Source organism: Peromyscus californicus, unplaced genomic scaffold, assembly GCF_007827085.1.
Source record: "Peromyscus californicus insignis strain IS unplaced genomic scaffold, ASM782708v3 Scaffold_12__1_contigs__length_115047231, whole genome shotgun sequence".
NCBI classification, from domain to species: Eukaryota; Metazoa; Chordata; class Mammalia; order Rodentia; family Cricetidae; genus Peromyscus; species Peromyscus californicus.
Window position 1 is genome coordinate 103607102 of NW_026294413.1, and position 14198 is coordinate 103621299.

The window sequence follows — 14198 nt, forward strand, 5'->3', positions numbered from 1 at the left end:
CATAATTAGGGCATGTGGCTTAGAAAAGCAATAACTAAATACTAATTAGCCATCAATAATTTGAGCTTCACAGTTCAGACATCTATAGCATCTACATAAAGGAGGCCTGCAATGCCATAAAGCTAAAGGGTTTTTTCACTCATGTGGAAGACTTCTGCCTTCTGAAAGGGTGCTCACCAACAGCCGACCATGTTCTTGTGTGCCTGCAGCTCCAACATTGTAATTTCCCCATTTCTAAGAGGAAGCGAATCTGGGACTTTTTTCCTGTGTAATCATTCAACTTTAAGATGCTGGCAGTGAATTTAATTTGAACAGTGGTGTACTAGGCACAGGATATATTGCCTTTAATTTGACCTTTTAGGACTAATTCCATTTTAACTGTAATTCTTTAGTTTTATGCTAGTGTCTTTGAACTAGCTGAAGAAGTAGACACAGAGGGAGAGCATCTGTACCAGACACACTGCCTGGAAGCAGCCTGAACTTGACAGCAGTGCCTCCTGTCTTCAGTCCGGGTGTTGATTATTAAGATGAAGTGGTCTATAAAGAGGCTAGCAGGCCAGACTGAGAGGAGAAGCCAGCTTTAAAGAATTCCTTATCACCCATGACCTTATGAATGACTGCCACTTTACACTCATCTAGTCATGCCTGAAACATTCTGGTAGGAAAACTCATATTGCCCCCCAGAAGCTGGCCTATAAACAACAGTCACTAGAAGCAGCGGGCACCATGATCTGTTTTAATAGGCTTCTTGATTTATTCCTATATTTTAGTACTACATGTTAAACTGCTAACTTACCGAGTCCTAGCATGTTATTTTCCAACAAAATACATTTTTGCAAACATCTTTCTATGCCAGTTTCTTTTTGTGGGATGTTTTCCACTGTATAGATATTCTGATTGATCTTCAGAAGTTGAGAAACAGAAAGTGTCCTTAATAATGAGTTGGTGGCCAGACAGCTTGGAAATTACGTACACTCCCTGTTGTGATTTCTTTGTCTCAACTCCCAGATCGCCCTGAACTCCATCCACATCTCTAATACAGCAATATACTTTGAGTATTGAGTTGTCTGGCTTCCAGATTGTCCCAGTGACTTCCTGCTTTCCTTATAGTGATCCGGGCTTCTAAAACATTCCAAGAAAGAAACTGACCTGATATAACACAGAGCAGTGATTCAGAATGGAAAGCTGCTGAATTCATGTTATCTCCTAGTGTTTCCTTTCCAGAGCATGATTATGACTCTTTGAAAAGATCAGACTTTGTTTTGCTATTCTTTGCTAATAAAAAACAGATAAATTAAAAGTAATTTATCTCCCTTGACATTTTAAGTATAATTTGAATATTAGTTACTGTTCTGTTGTGTGATAAAATACCATGACCAAAAGCAACTTAAGAAAGAAAAAAGTTACATTGGCTTACCTTTCCAGAGGGCTAGTGTGCTGGCTAGTTTTTATGTCAACTTGATACACCCTGAAGTAATTTCAGAAGAAGGAACATAAATTGAAAAAAACTGTACCCACTGGATTCACCTATGGAACATTTTCTTGATCAATGTTGGATGTGGGTGGATCCATCCCACAGGAGTTGGGGCCACTCCTGGGTGGGTGGTCTTGGAAAGCAGGCTAAGCAAGTCAAGAGAAGCAAGCTAGTAAGCAACATTCCTCCAGGACCTCAGTTCCTGCTTTGAGTTCTTAACCTGATTTCCCTGGAAGTGTAACGTGAAATAACTCTCTCTCCCCAACTTGGTTTTAGTTGTGGTGTTTCACACAGTAATAGAAAGCTAATACATCTAGTTTCCACAGTGCCTGGAAAGGCATGGTATGCAGGCACAGGAACTGGAGCCTGGCTGGTCTCATTCAGATCAGGAGCTGGAGCCATGCTGGTCTCATTTAGATCAGGAGCTAGAGCCTGGCTGGTCTCATTTAGATCAGGAGCTGGAGCCAGGCTGGTCTCATTTAGATCAGGAGCTGGAGCCTGGCTGGTCTCATTTAGATCAGGAGCTGGAGCCAGGCTGGTCTCATTTAGATCAGGAGCTGGAACCTGGCTGGTCTCATTTAGATCAGGAGCTGGAGCCTGGCTGGTCTCATTTAGATCAGGAGCTGGAACCTGGCTGGTCTCATTTAGATCAGGAGCTGGAGCCAGGCTGGTCTCATTTAGATCAGGAGCTGGAGCCTGGCTGGTCTCATTTAGATTAGGAGCTGGAGCCTGGCTGGTCTCATTTAGATCAGGAGCTGGAACCTGGCTGGTCTCATTTAGATCAGGAGCTGGAGCCGGGCTGGTCTCAATTAGATCAGAAGCTGGAGCCTGGCTGGTCTCATTTAGATCAGGAGCTGGAACCTGGCTGGTCTCATTTAGATCAGGAGCTGGAGCCAGGCTGGTCTCATTTAGATCAGGAGCTGGAGCCTGGCTGGTCTCATTTAGATTAGGAGCTGGAGCCTGGCTGGTCTCATTTAGATCAGGAGCTGGAACCTGGCTGGTCTCATTTAGATCAGGAGCTGGAGCCGGGCTGGTCTCAATTAGATCAGAAGCTGGAGCCTGGCTGGTCTCATTTAGATCAGGAGCTGGAGCCTGGCTAGTCTCATTTAGATCATACAAGGAAGCAGAGAAAGAGCAGAAGTGGGGTGATGACAAAAACCCTCAAAACTCATCCCTAGTGGCATACCTCCTCCAACAAGGCTGCATCTCTTGAAACTTCCATAACCTTACCAAACAGTAATATATACAAGCATATATGGGGCATTTCTCATCCAAACTGCCATAGATGCTTTGCAGAAGTTTAAACTGGTTAACATAACCTGTCCCAGGACAGTTCAAGTCCACAAAAAGTCATATAAGTGACAATAGCAGTAATAATGGGTCAGCCAACAAAATCCTAGGACAAAAGGAGGGTCATTGTGTCTCTCTGAAATGGTGGAACAACCATAGGCCCCAGTGTGATTTTCTGAATCTCGGTGATGCATACAAACTGTTTTATCTCAGCAGGCAACATCTTGGACTGCACATAAAGCATCTACTCATTCAACCATAGTTCAAACTGTATTATGAGGAACAGAGAAAGCAATAGGACTGCTGTGTGCCCCACATTCTTTTTCCACAATAGGTGCACGGGTGGAAATCCATCGTCAATGAAATAGAATAGAGAAGAATCCATGCTGTCTACTTTCAGGTCTCCCAGGATTCTGGTGACCCCTAGCCCTCAGTCCAGGAATATATGTGCAGGCACATGCTGCAGAAAGTTGGTAATCACATGCATGATGCTGTGGCAATTTGTAGAGCATATGCAAGGTGCAGCAGAGGGTCAATGAACACAGCAGGCAGGCAAAAGCAGAGGGGTATCATAGCATTCTCTGAGTATTCACAAGTACTCAGAGCCTATGTTGCATTGACAGGTCCTGCTCTCACAGCACCTAAAGGTGGTAGTGAGCCAGACCTGGCAGAACTTCAGCAAACTCACACCTACATAAGGGTAAAGTGGACAAGTCAGAATGTCAAAAGCATGTCAGGAGCAGAATGGGACAGTTCCATAGCAGTATAACATTTCATCCCCTGCTTTGCCTTATACAAATTGTGTGCAAAATGCTATGACAAAATCAAGCCATTCAGAGAAGTGACATGTAAGGTGACCGATGACCAAATGAGGACACTTCATAGAACAAGATGCAAAGTTGACCCATGATAAACAAGCTAAATGGTGTCTTGGAAAAGAGGGTCACTCTGCTTAAATGCATGCATAATTTCAGCATAGGTGCAACTATGAAAAGTGTAAAGTAGACAGTAAAAGTAAGCCATTATAATTAATCATTCTTCCCGTAGGCTTACCAGCAGGCTAGACAAAACAGAGTGATAAATGAGTTTGGGGCCCATGCACTTGCTCTCTCTTATATCCAGAATGGCCTCCCTAGAACCCAGCCTGACTCATTTGCTGCCTTCAGTTCTTGTCTCACATCATTTCAGTGAGGAGATGAGTCTTCTGAGCCTGTAAAATGCTTTCCCCACAACATGGATTACTTCTGAAATTTTATGTACAAATGTGCACACATGCACTCTTGAGGGTATGTATCCCTACTCTGAAATACAATTATTTCTTTTAAAGTTTATGTTTCTCTCTGTTAAACTGTAAGCCTCTAATTTAAGGGACTTCACATTGTTCACGGCTCTGTCCTTATAACCTGTTGTGTACTGAGAATGTACCTGGTCAGTTGCTATTACTTGAATTATTGCTAAATGTATGAGTTAAGCCCAGAAGCTTCTCTTCTTGGTGCCTATTATACTATGGTGTTTACAGTATTTATGTTGTACTTTAGCATTCTGTGGTAGCATAACATTGAAAAGTAGAAGATCAGGGTTTTGTAAGTAGAGGCTGAAATGAGTCATTCTGTGTTATAGATGAATCCATTCTGATGGTAGAGGAGTGGAAGGGAATTGACAGAGAAGAAACTGAGATGATGAAAACCAATTAAGACATTTCCTGTACAAAAAAAAATGAAATCAGTAGGAGCATGAGCCACTAGGGAGTCCAAGATGAAGTGAAGCATTAGCCTTCCAAACTAGCAAGACCTAACAGGCTTCATGATGGTTAAACGTCCAACTGTGAAGCGCAACAGGAAAGTGAGTGTCCGAAGGCAACTTTGAGGTTTCTGCCAATTGGGAAATCATTAACTGCTTTCCACAGACAAAAAGCACAATAACAAGGCTAAGTTGCTTCTGGAAGGTGATGCCACCTCTTGGAAGAATGTCAAGTGAAATTCTAGGGTATTGGTGAAAGCATGAAAACTATGGCAATGGAACTCACTGGTAAGTCAGGACAGGAATGAGTAATTTAGGAATCACCTGCTTTAGATGGCTTTGAGACTCTGGAAATAGCTCAGACCACAGCATTTACATCTTTCTTGGGCTTATTCCATGAGATCCTATGTGCAAGAGACTCATTTCCTTTAGAGTAGGAATTGTGTTTTATACTATGAATTTATCCTTTGCATCACCAATTATTTCCCTGAGAATAGCCATGTTCAACAAATTATTCATGTGTTTCAATTAATATCATTAAGCATACAGTATATCTTGACTTAAAGTAATATTTATCTTCATATATCTGAAATACGTCTTATAATTTATGAGTAGTTACCATATTTATGTTTAATTTTTCCACTGGTGTTTTATATTTTTTAGGACATCAAGTTTACCTCAAAGCAGTATAACATAGAAGATTTGTGTTTGATTTTATCTAAAACAAATTAATTAGATATTAGCAGTTTCTTTTGAATTAGAAATTTTTTAAACAGCACTTTAATAAATGCTATATTATCATGCAAAAACCATTGATGAATGCTATGTTTTTAATAAATTCTCTAAATTGAACTACATGTATGAATATGAGCAATTCATCTCCCTGTGGCTTTTTACAATATTATAGGCTGTTGTATAGAAACACTCCACATTTTCCTTATTGTATAGCTCTTAAATTTCTGGATCCAAAGAACTACAGATATATTTGGAATATTATAAGAATGTTTTGAAATGAACACATAAGTGTTCACATTAACCCTAGACATCACATAAAACATGAAGACTATTTATTACCTTAGCATTGTGAGACAGAATGTCTGACAGAGAAAGAGGAGTTTGTGGGCTCACTGCTTGAGAGAGGGAGAGGCTCATCATGGAAAGGGAAGCTTGCAGAGTTCAAAGTTTCAGGAACATGTAGCTGAGACTCCTCTTGTCACAGACAATCAGGAAATGGAATTCAGGACCAGCAGTATCACCTTCCAAGGCCAACCCTGGTGAACTACTTCTGCCAGCCAGGCTCAGCCTGAGAGGTTTCATAGCCTCCCAAAACAGTGTTACCAACTGGGAAGCAAGCATTTAAAACCTTAGCCTGTGGATGACACTTCGTATTCAACCTATAACAAAAAGCAACTTGGAAGAAAAGGAATATATTAATGAAAGGTATTGTTCAGAAACTAGGGAGACTAATATTCTATTTTCAAGCACAATTTTTGTTGAACACAACCAGTAAATTAAGTCAACATGCCCCATAGACTGTGCTCATAGCAGCTATTCTCCAGTGTATTTAAACCTGTTGATGGGATATTTTGCCTCTACTTGCTCTTGCTCAAATTATCATCATGTTAACTCTGTATCTAAAAGTCTAGCCACAGAGTTTAACCCTGATTCACAATTGTATAATGTTTCACTCCTAAGTTCTGTCTAGAGACTGACATCTGCTACCCTCTCATTGCTGTGTTGGGGAACATCAGGGTCAAAATCATCAGACAAAAATCAAACAGACATCACCTGACTGCCTACGTTATAAGCTGACTTAATAAGCCCTGAACTCGGCACACCCTTCAGTTTGATACTTTCACTCTGAAATGATTTTCTGCCTTTCTCAGAGATTTCCCAACTCACACATTTAGTTAAAGTCTACCTTCTGCTGCTCCTGTGGGGCTCTTTGGGCTCAGTCATACAACTATGGACTCTCTCACTAGAGAAGGAATGGAACTTCTAAGGAACTTTCTGGATGCATTCCAAATGGCTGGTAGGCAGGTTCTCTTTTGACCTGCATGTGAAGCTCACCCTTGGTCCACAAAAATTCTATGATATCAGACAAATCCAAACCAAGCAGCAACTACTGTACTGGCAAGGGAGTGAATGGGTGAGGCAGCACTCTGCTAAGCTATGGCTGGGATTCAACCATAGCTGAAAGGATTTTTCTCAAAATGCCCATGGTGTGTGCTACCTGTGGTAGTACTCACAACCTCTTCCCTCTGATGGACAGTGTTACTCAGTGTACAGTTCACACTAGATATATTGCCCAGTCCTGCCCTGCAAAAACTCCTTCTTTGTTTCCTCTATTTTCTCTTTTCTTCCCTCCTTCTTTCTAGTGCTGGGGATAAAACCGGGACCTTATGCATGCTAAGCAAGCACTCTTTGAGCATTGAGCTGCTTCCCTAGCCCTTCAACAACTTAACTTGTAGCACCCTTTTTAGAAACAGAAGCCCTAGAGCTATGTAATCTCTCCTCATTGCTTTCCTTTGAATGTACATCTTAATTTTTTAATCATCATCATGAATTCTTGTCTGAGATCTGGGGTTCTGTCTTAGTGGCAGAATGATCACAGACCAAGTACAAGGACCTGGGATTGATTAACAGAACCACATGAAAAATCCTGTCTGTTTTTCCTAGAATCCTCACCTGAAATGGGCAGTTGCAGAAGGATAAAGCTTATCATTAAAGATGTTATTTGGAGCCGGGCGGTGGTGGCGCACGCCTTTAATCCACTCGGGAGGCAGAGGCAGGCGGATCTCTGTGAGTTCGAGGCCAGCCTGGACTACCAAGTGAGTTCCAGGAAAGGCGCAAAGCTACACAGAGAAACCCTGTCTTGAAAAACCAAAAAAAAAAAAAAAAAAAAAAAAGATGTTATTTGGACAATTTTGATGTTTCATTTCCTTGATTAGTAAGCGATAGATATATTCTTTCTTGATAGCCTCACATAAGGAAAAATATTCTGGAATGTATAAAAGAGATAAATACAACTTTTATGTCAATAAAAATTTATGATTCTCGAATTGAAGACACTAACATTAATCCACACATGTATGCACACCTAATTTTTGACAAAGAAGCCAAAACTGTACAATGGAAAAAAGAAAGTATCTTCAACAAATGGTGCTGGGTAACAGGATGTCAACATGTAGAAGATTACAAATAGATCCATATCTGTTGCCATGCACAAAACTCAAGTCCAAGTGGATCAAAGACTTCAAAATAAATCCAGTTACACTGAACTTGATAGAAGAGAAAGTAGGAAGTAGTCTTGAAAGCATTGGCACCAGAGATCACTTCCTAAATATAACACTAGTAGCACAGACACTGAGAGAAACAATTAATAAATGGGACTTCTTGAAACCGAGAAGCTTTTGTAGGGCAAAGGACACGATCAACAAGACAAAATGACAGCCTACAGAATGGGAAAAGATCATCACCAACCCCACATCTGACAGAGGGCTTATCTCCAAAATATATAAAAAAGTCAAGAAACTTAGCCGGGCGGTGGTGGCTCACGCCTTTAATCCCAGCACTCGGGAGGCAGAGCCAGGCGGATATCTGTGAGTTCGAGGCCAGCCTGGGCTACCAAGTGAGTTCCAGGAAAGGCGCAAAGCTACACAGAGAAACCCTGTCTCGAAAAACCAAAAAAAAAAAAAAAAAAAAAAAAAAAAAGTCAAGAAACTAGACATCAAAATCCTAACAGTCCAATTAAAAAATGGGCTATAGAGCTAAATGGAGAATTCTCAACAGAAGAAGTTCAAATGGTTGAAAGACATTTAAAGAATTGTTCAACATCCTTAGTCATCAGGGAAATGCAAATCAAAATGGCTCTGAGATACCATCTTACACCTGTCAGAATGGCTAAGATCAAAAACACTGAAGACAGCTTATGCTGGACAGGATGTAGAGCAAGGAGAACACTCCTACACTGTTGGTGGGAGTGAAAACCTGTACAGCCCCTTTGGAAATCAGTATGGTAGTTTCTCAGAAAATTGAGAATCAATCTTCCTCAAGACCCAACTATACCACTCTTGGGCATATACCCAAGGAATGCTCAATCATACCACAAGGACACATGCTCAACTATATTCATAGCAACATTATTCATAATAGTCAGAACCTGGAAACAACCTAGATGCCCCTCAACTGAAGAATAGATAAATAAAATGTGGTACATATACACAATGGAGTACTATTCAGCAGAGAAAAATAATGACATCATGAGGTTTGCAGGCAAATGGATGGATCTAGAAAATATCACCCTGAGTGAGGTAACCCAGACTCAGAAAGACAAACATGGTATGTACTCACTCATAAGTGGATACTAGATGTAAAGCAAGGATAACCAGACTGCAACTCACAACTCCAGGGAGGCTAGCTAGTAAGTAGGACCCTAGGATAGACACAGGGATTGCCCAGTGATGGAGAAATGGATGAGATCTACATGAGCAAACTGGGGTTGAGGGGCTAATGGAGGGCAAGGGATGGGTGAATGAGAGCTTAGTGGAACAAGGAGGTCCCAGCTGAATCAGGAACAGAGTGGGAGAGCAAGCAAAGAGATACCATGATAAATGAAGATACCATGGGACTTAAGAGAAGCAGAGTGCTAGGAAAGTCCCCAGGAATCCACAAAGATGACTTCACCATAGACTACTGGCAATGGTCAAGAGGGTGCCTGAGCTGACCTACTCTGGTGATCGGATGGCTGAATGCCCTAACTGGCATCATAGAACCCTCATCCAGTGACTGATGGAAGCAGATGCAGAGATCCATGGCCGGGTCCCAGGCAGAGCTCCTGGAGTCCAATCAATAAAAGAGAGGAGGGATGCTATGAGCAAGAGATATTAAGACCATGATTGGAAAAAGTACAGAGACAACTAGCTAAATTAGTGGAAACACATGAACTGTGGACCAATAGGTGAGGAGCCCCCATGGCATTGGACTAGGCCCTCTGGATAAGCAAGGCAGTAGTTTAGCTTGAACTGTTTAGGGGGCCCCCAGGCAGTGGGATCGGGACCTGTCCCTAGTTCATGAGCCAGCTTTTTGGAACCTAGTGCCTATGGTAAGACACTTTGTGCAGCCTTGGTGCAGGGAGGAGGGGCTTAGACCTGCCTCAACTGAATGTACCAGGCTCTGCTGACTCCTCATGGGAGACCTTGCCTTAGAGAAGGTGGGAATAGGGGTGGGTTGGGAGGGAAGGCTGGGGGTGGAAGTGGGGAGGACAGGAGAATCTGTGGTTGATATGTAAAATGAATAGAAAATCTCTTAATAAAAAATTTTAAAAAATTTATGATTCCAACAAAATGAAAGTACTTGAAAATTGTGCAGAGTCAGGTCTCTGACATATTGCTCATGGAAATGTTGCCCCAGAGCATACAACCCTTCCTTCAGGCCATCCTGAAACTACATAATTCTCAAAAAGCATATCTTCTTCCAAGGTTTAGGTTCTGAGTCTAAAAAGGTAAAAGCCTCAGAGGTAAGGAGTACTGATTTCTATATACGGGTACTTGAATTTAGCAAATAAAGACTCTTGCCTCCAAGCCTGATGACTTGATTTTGATCCCTAGGACTCTCAAGGTGGAAGGATAAAAAGATACCTGTAAGTTGTCTTCTAACCTCTACATGTATGCATGTATAGATAGATAGATAGATAGATAGATAGATAGATAGATAGATAGATAGATAAGGCACAAATATCATGAGAGTAACCAACCACTTTCTAATTGGATTTAAGTCCTGTTCCACAAGATGAAACCCATACCTGGCTCCATTATTGGTCTAAGAACCTATGCTGGACAGATCATAAGCACTGGAGGAGAACCTAGTATTATTATACTGCTTAATCAATGTAGTGCTAAACAGACTCCTAGTGACTTGTTATGCCCACAGATCAATGCCTCTCTCAACCTTCACCTAAGATGTTTCTATTCCCACTAGATTGTAATTAACACAGTGAGCCACAGGTGGCTAAGATTCAGGGAATAAGAAACCTCAAAATGTCCAGCACTGATGGGAACATATCACACACACACACACACACACACACACACACACACACACACACACACACTCACATACACACTCCCAAGCCTCAGGGATTATTTCAGAAAGTGAAGCAGAAAGAGTGTAAGATCCACATGTGGTGGATGGCTGCAAGAAAACATTATCTTCTGGACACAGCAGGGCAACTTCGCATATGAACTCATAGTGGTTAAGACACCATGTACAAAATCTATGCAAGCCCAAGCTAGATCAAATCTAGTATATAGAGAGGAGTAGGGCGCATAATCCCACCCATAGGCATGGAACTATTGACAATTGTTAGGTGCTGGGAAAGGAGGAGACATTTTTTTCTAAGAATGTAGCCCCTGGTAAATCAACCACATTTGGGCAGCACAAATTGGTTTTAAAAGATTAAAAAATAAAAGTACACAAATTTAGGTGGGCAGGAAGAGCGATGAGTCTGGTAAGAGTTGAGGAAGGGGGCAAGGTGAATATGAACAAAAGAGATTGTATGAAACTCTCAAATAAGTAATAATTTTTTAAATTTGAAAGGTACTCCATGAAGTCAAATGTCTTAGGAAGATGCAAAGCACCAAATCAGCAAGACTTGTGTGCCCACCTTATGTGAAAATTGAAGAAGTGGTGTGGATGGCTGGAGAGATGGATCTGATGTTAAGAACACTTGCAGCCTGCTCTTCCATAGGACTATTAAATGCCCTTTTTTAGACTCTGCAGCACCTCACGTGCACATGTATTTACACACACACACACACACACACACACACACACACACACACACACACACACGAAGAAACAAATTGTTTAAAAAGAACTGATTATAAGAAAGACAGATGCAATTATGGACCATATTTCCTATTTGCTTTGGTCCCTGACTTTTCCTGTCATGGGCAGCATAGTTAGTTTTGTAGATACAGTTAGCCAACACAAGGAATGCACACATTCTTGGATTATTAGATAATAGTTGTGATGACAAACAATCCAAATATCAAGTTGACATTGGATAAAAAGATATTCCTTTCTTCCTTCTATTGTATATTTCCACAATAGCATGGCTCTATCTACATCATAAGGTTAGGCACATGACTCAAACTAATGAATCAGAGTTTCCCATTACAAGCAAAATTCAATCTGAAACAGCAACAAGAATATCAAGTCAGCACAATCAAAATGATTTGTAAGGCTCTCCCGAAACCATCACCCCTGTTATCTGGCACAATGAGCTACAAAGCTGAAAAGCCTCTTGAAATTCTAGTAACTTATTTTGACTTAGATAAAGAAAGCTCATTTGAACATGAAACCAGAATACACTCACATGCACATACACGTAATCACTGTGCCATCTGTTTTTGTTCATATGTCCAGTTACATCCAAAATAAATTCCCACCTTGGACTTAAATTTAAAAGGTCTGTGTGTACTTCTCCCTATTTGCCTTAACTACCAAGACAGAAGCCTCTCTTCATGCTATGCACTGAGCAGAAATATTCTCTCATCTCTTAAGTCCAGGTCTAAATACAGTCTCTGGAAGGTTTTGTGATATTTTGTTGACCATTTTTATAAAGTTTATTGATTTTAAAAAAAGAGTTAAATAATCCACATTTCTAGAAAAATGTGTGGGTAGTTCTTGAACTCCACATGACTGAATCCTTACTGATGACAATACTTACTTTATGTTATTTAGAATTTCCAGTTTTTGTGCAACCTAAGCCTATAAAACAGCTAAATATTTCCCCTATAAAGATAAGCCTTAGTGCTATGTCACCTGTTCCTCAAGCACCAGCACTTCCCTGAGAAGTGGGTCATTCAGCAAGAGGACCATGAAACAGGCACCTCTCAGCAATCTCATAATGCCAGATAGAATTCTGTGACCTTAGTCAATAAGAAAATACTTAGTGTGACCCTAATTTATACATAAGGGATAATCTATACTAGGAAAACTTAGTTTTCCACCCATCCAGGTAACATTAAAATAGGAAAGTCAATGAAAGGGTCTTTAGTTACAAAGTAATTGTGGTCAAGTCCCATTTTCTAAAAATATCTCTCACAAGACTTAGTGACCTAGCTTCAAAAATCCATCTACTATCTGTAAATAATGGATACTTGTTGGTTATAATTCACTTCTAATGTCTTTCCTTCATCTGACATTTCATTATACAGGCATTGATAATTATATTGCTAATCCTATATTTTAGCTCAGTACCTAAAATGTGCTCTCTGTAATCAGATGACCTAGGTTTAAATACACTGCCATTATTTATAACAGTATGACTTTGAACAAATTCCCTTTTCTTCTCTTGCTGACAGCTCTTCTATAAAATGAGAATAGTTACTGTAACAAATGCAAACCAGTCATTCAGAAAGAAAGAGAGAGATGGGAGAGACGAATCTACTGTGGTATTCATGTAACAAAAAAATAAACACATGTGAATTATTATTTGTTATTATAATTCTCATTTTTATACATTTGTCAGATCCCTGTGTTTCCACTAATATATTTATAAATTTTCCTACAACTGATTTCTCTCCCAAGTCTCATATTGCCTTAGAAACAATAGCATTAAAATCACAAGAATCATGATTTAGAGATCTTTGAAATTATAAAATTCCAAATAGTTGGATAAAAATGTAGAAGGAAGATATGAAGTTAATTGTAAGGAGTTCTATTTCTTTTAACATAGTGGCCTTCCCCATTTGTTCCTATCCTTTCTCACTTAATAATTCCCATTCCCTCTTAAGATTTATAAATATGAATTAATCTGCATGAAGTGTGAATTTCTCTGAGAAGCTGTGAATATTTCACAGTTTTCACTTAAACATAGCCATATAAGTGCACGCGCGTGCGCGCACGCACACACACACATACACACACACACACACACACACACACACACACACAAGCATGCACACATACATGTATATGTATGATGCGTGTATGACTAAATGTAGATGCAAATACATATAAATTATAGCCTCAATAAAATGGGTAAAACATAGTCAGGAACTGTGGCACGGTCCTGTGCTATTGTTCCCTTTGGGGGAGGAGGCCAAGTAGGCACAGAGTCAACAACACAGACTCTGGGAGAATGTTGAAACAAGCTCAGTTTATTCAGGAAGAGGCAAGCCTTATATACCCTCCACCCCATCTTGGGGGAAGGTCTGATGAATATGCATCTGCTGCTGTGACATGGTTGCCTCTTATTGGTCCAGGTCATCTCCAGATCATGTCTCAACTGCTGTTGCTAAGGTCCTTAGGCAGACCCAGGTTGGCCCTCAAAAAGTGTCTTGTTACTGGTTTGGACCAGCTGGTCCTCAGGCCTGTTAAGGATGAGTCATCTCACAGGGAAAATTTCATTAAAGACATATGTAACAAAAGTGATATGAAGTAATATTCAATATTACTATTCATTACAGAAATAAATCCTAAGTGAATACACAAAATACCACTATGTGTCTTTAAAAAAAAAAGGAAGAAAACAAACAGCAAATTTGGAAAGGAAACAAAGCACCTAGAATTTTCATACACATCTGTGGAAATATAATTTTTTTCTTTTGGTGTGTATGTGTGTGTGTGTGTGTGTGTGTGTGTGTGTGTGTGTGTGTGTGTGTGTGTGTGTGTGTTCAATGTCAGG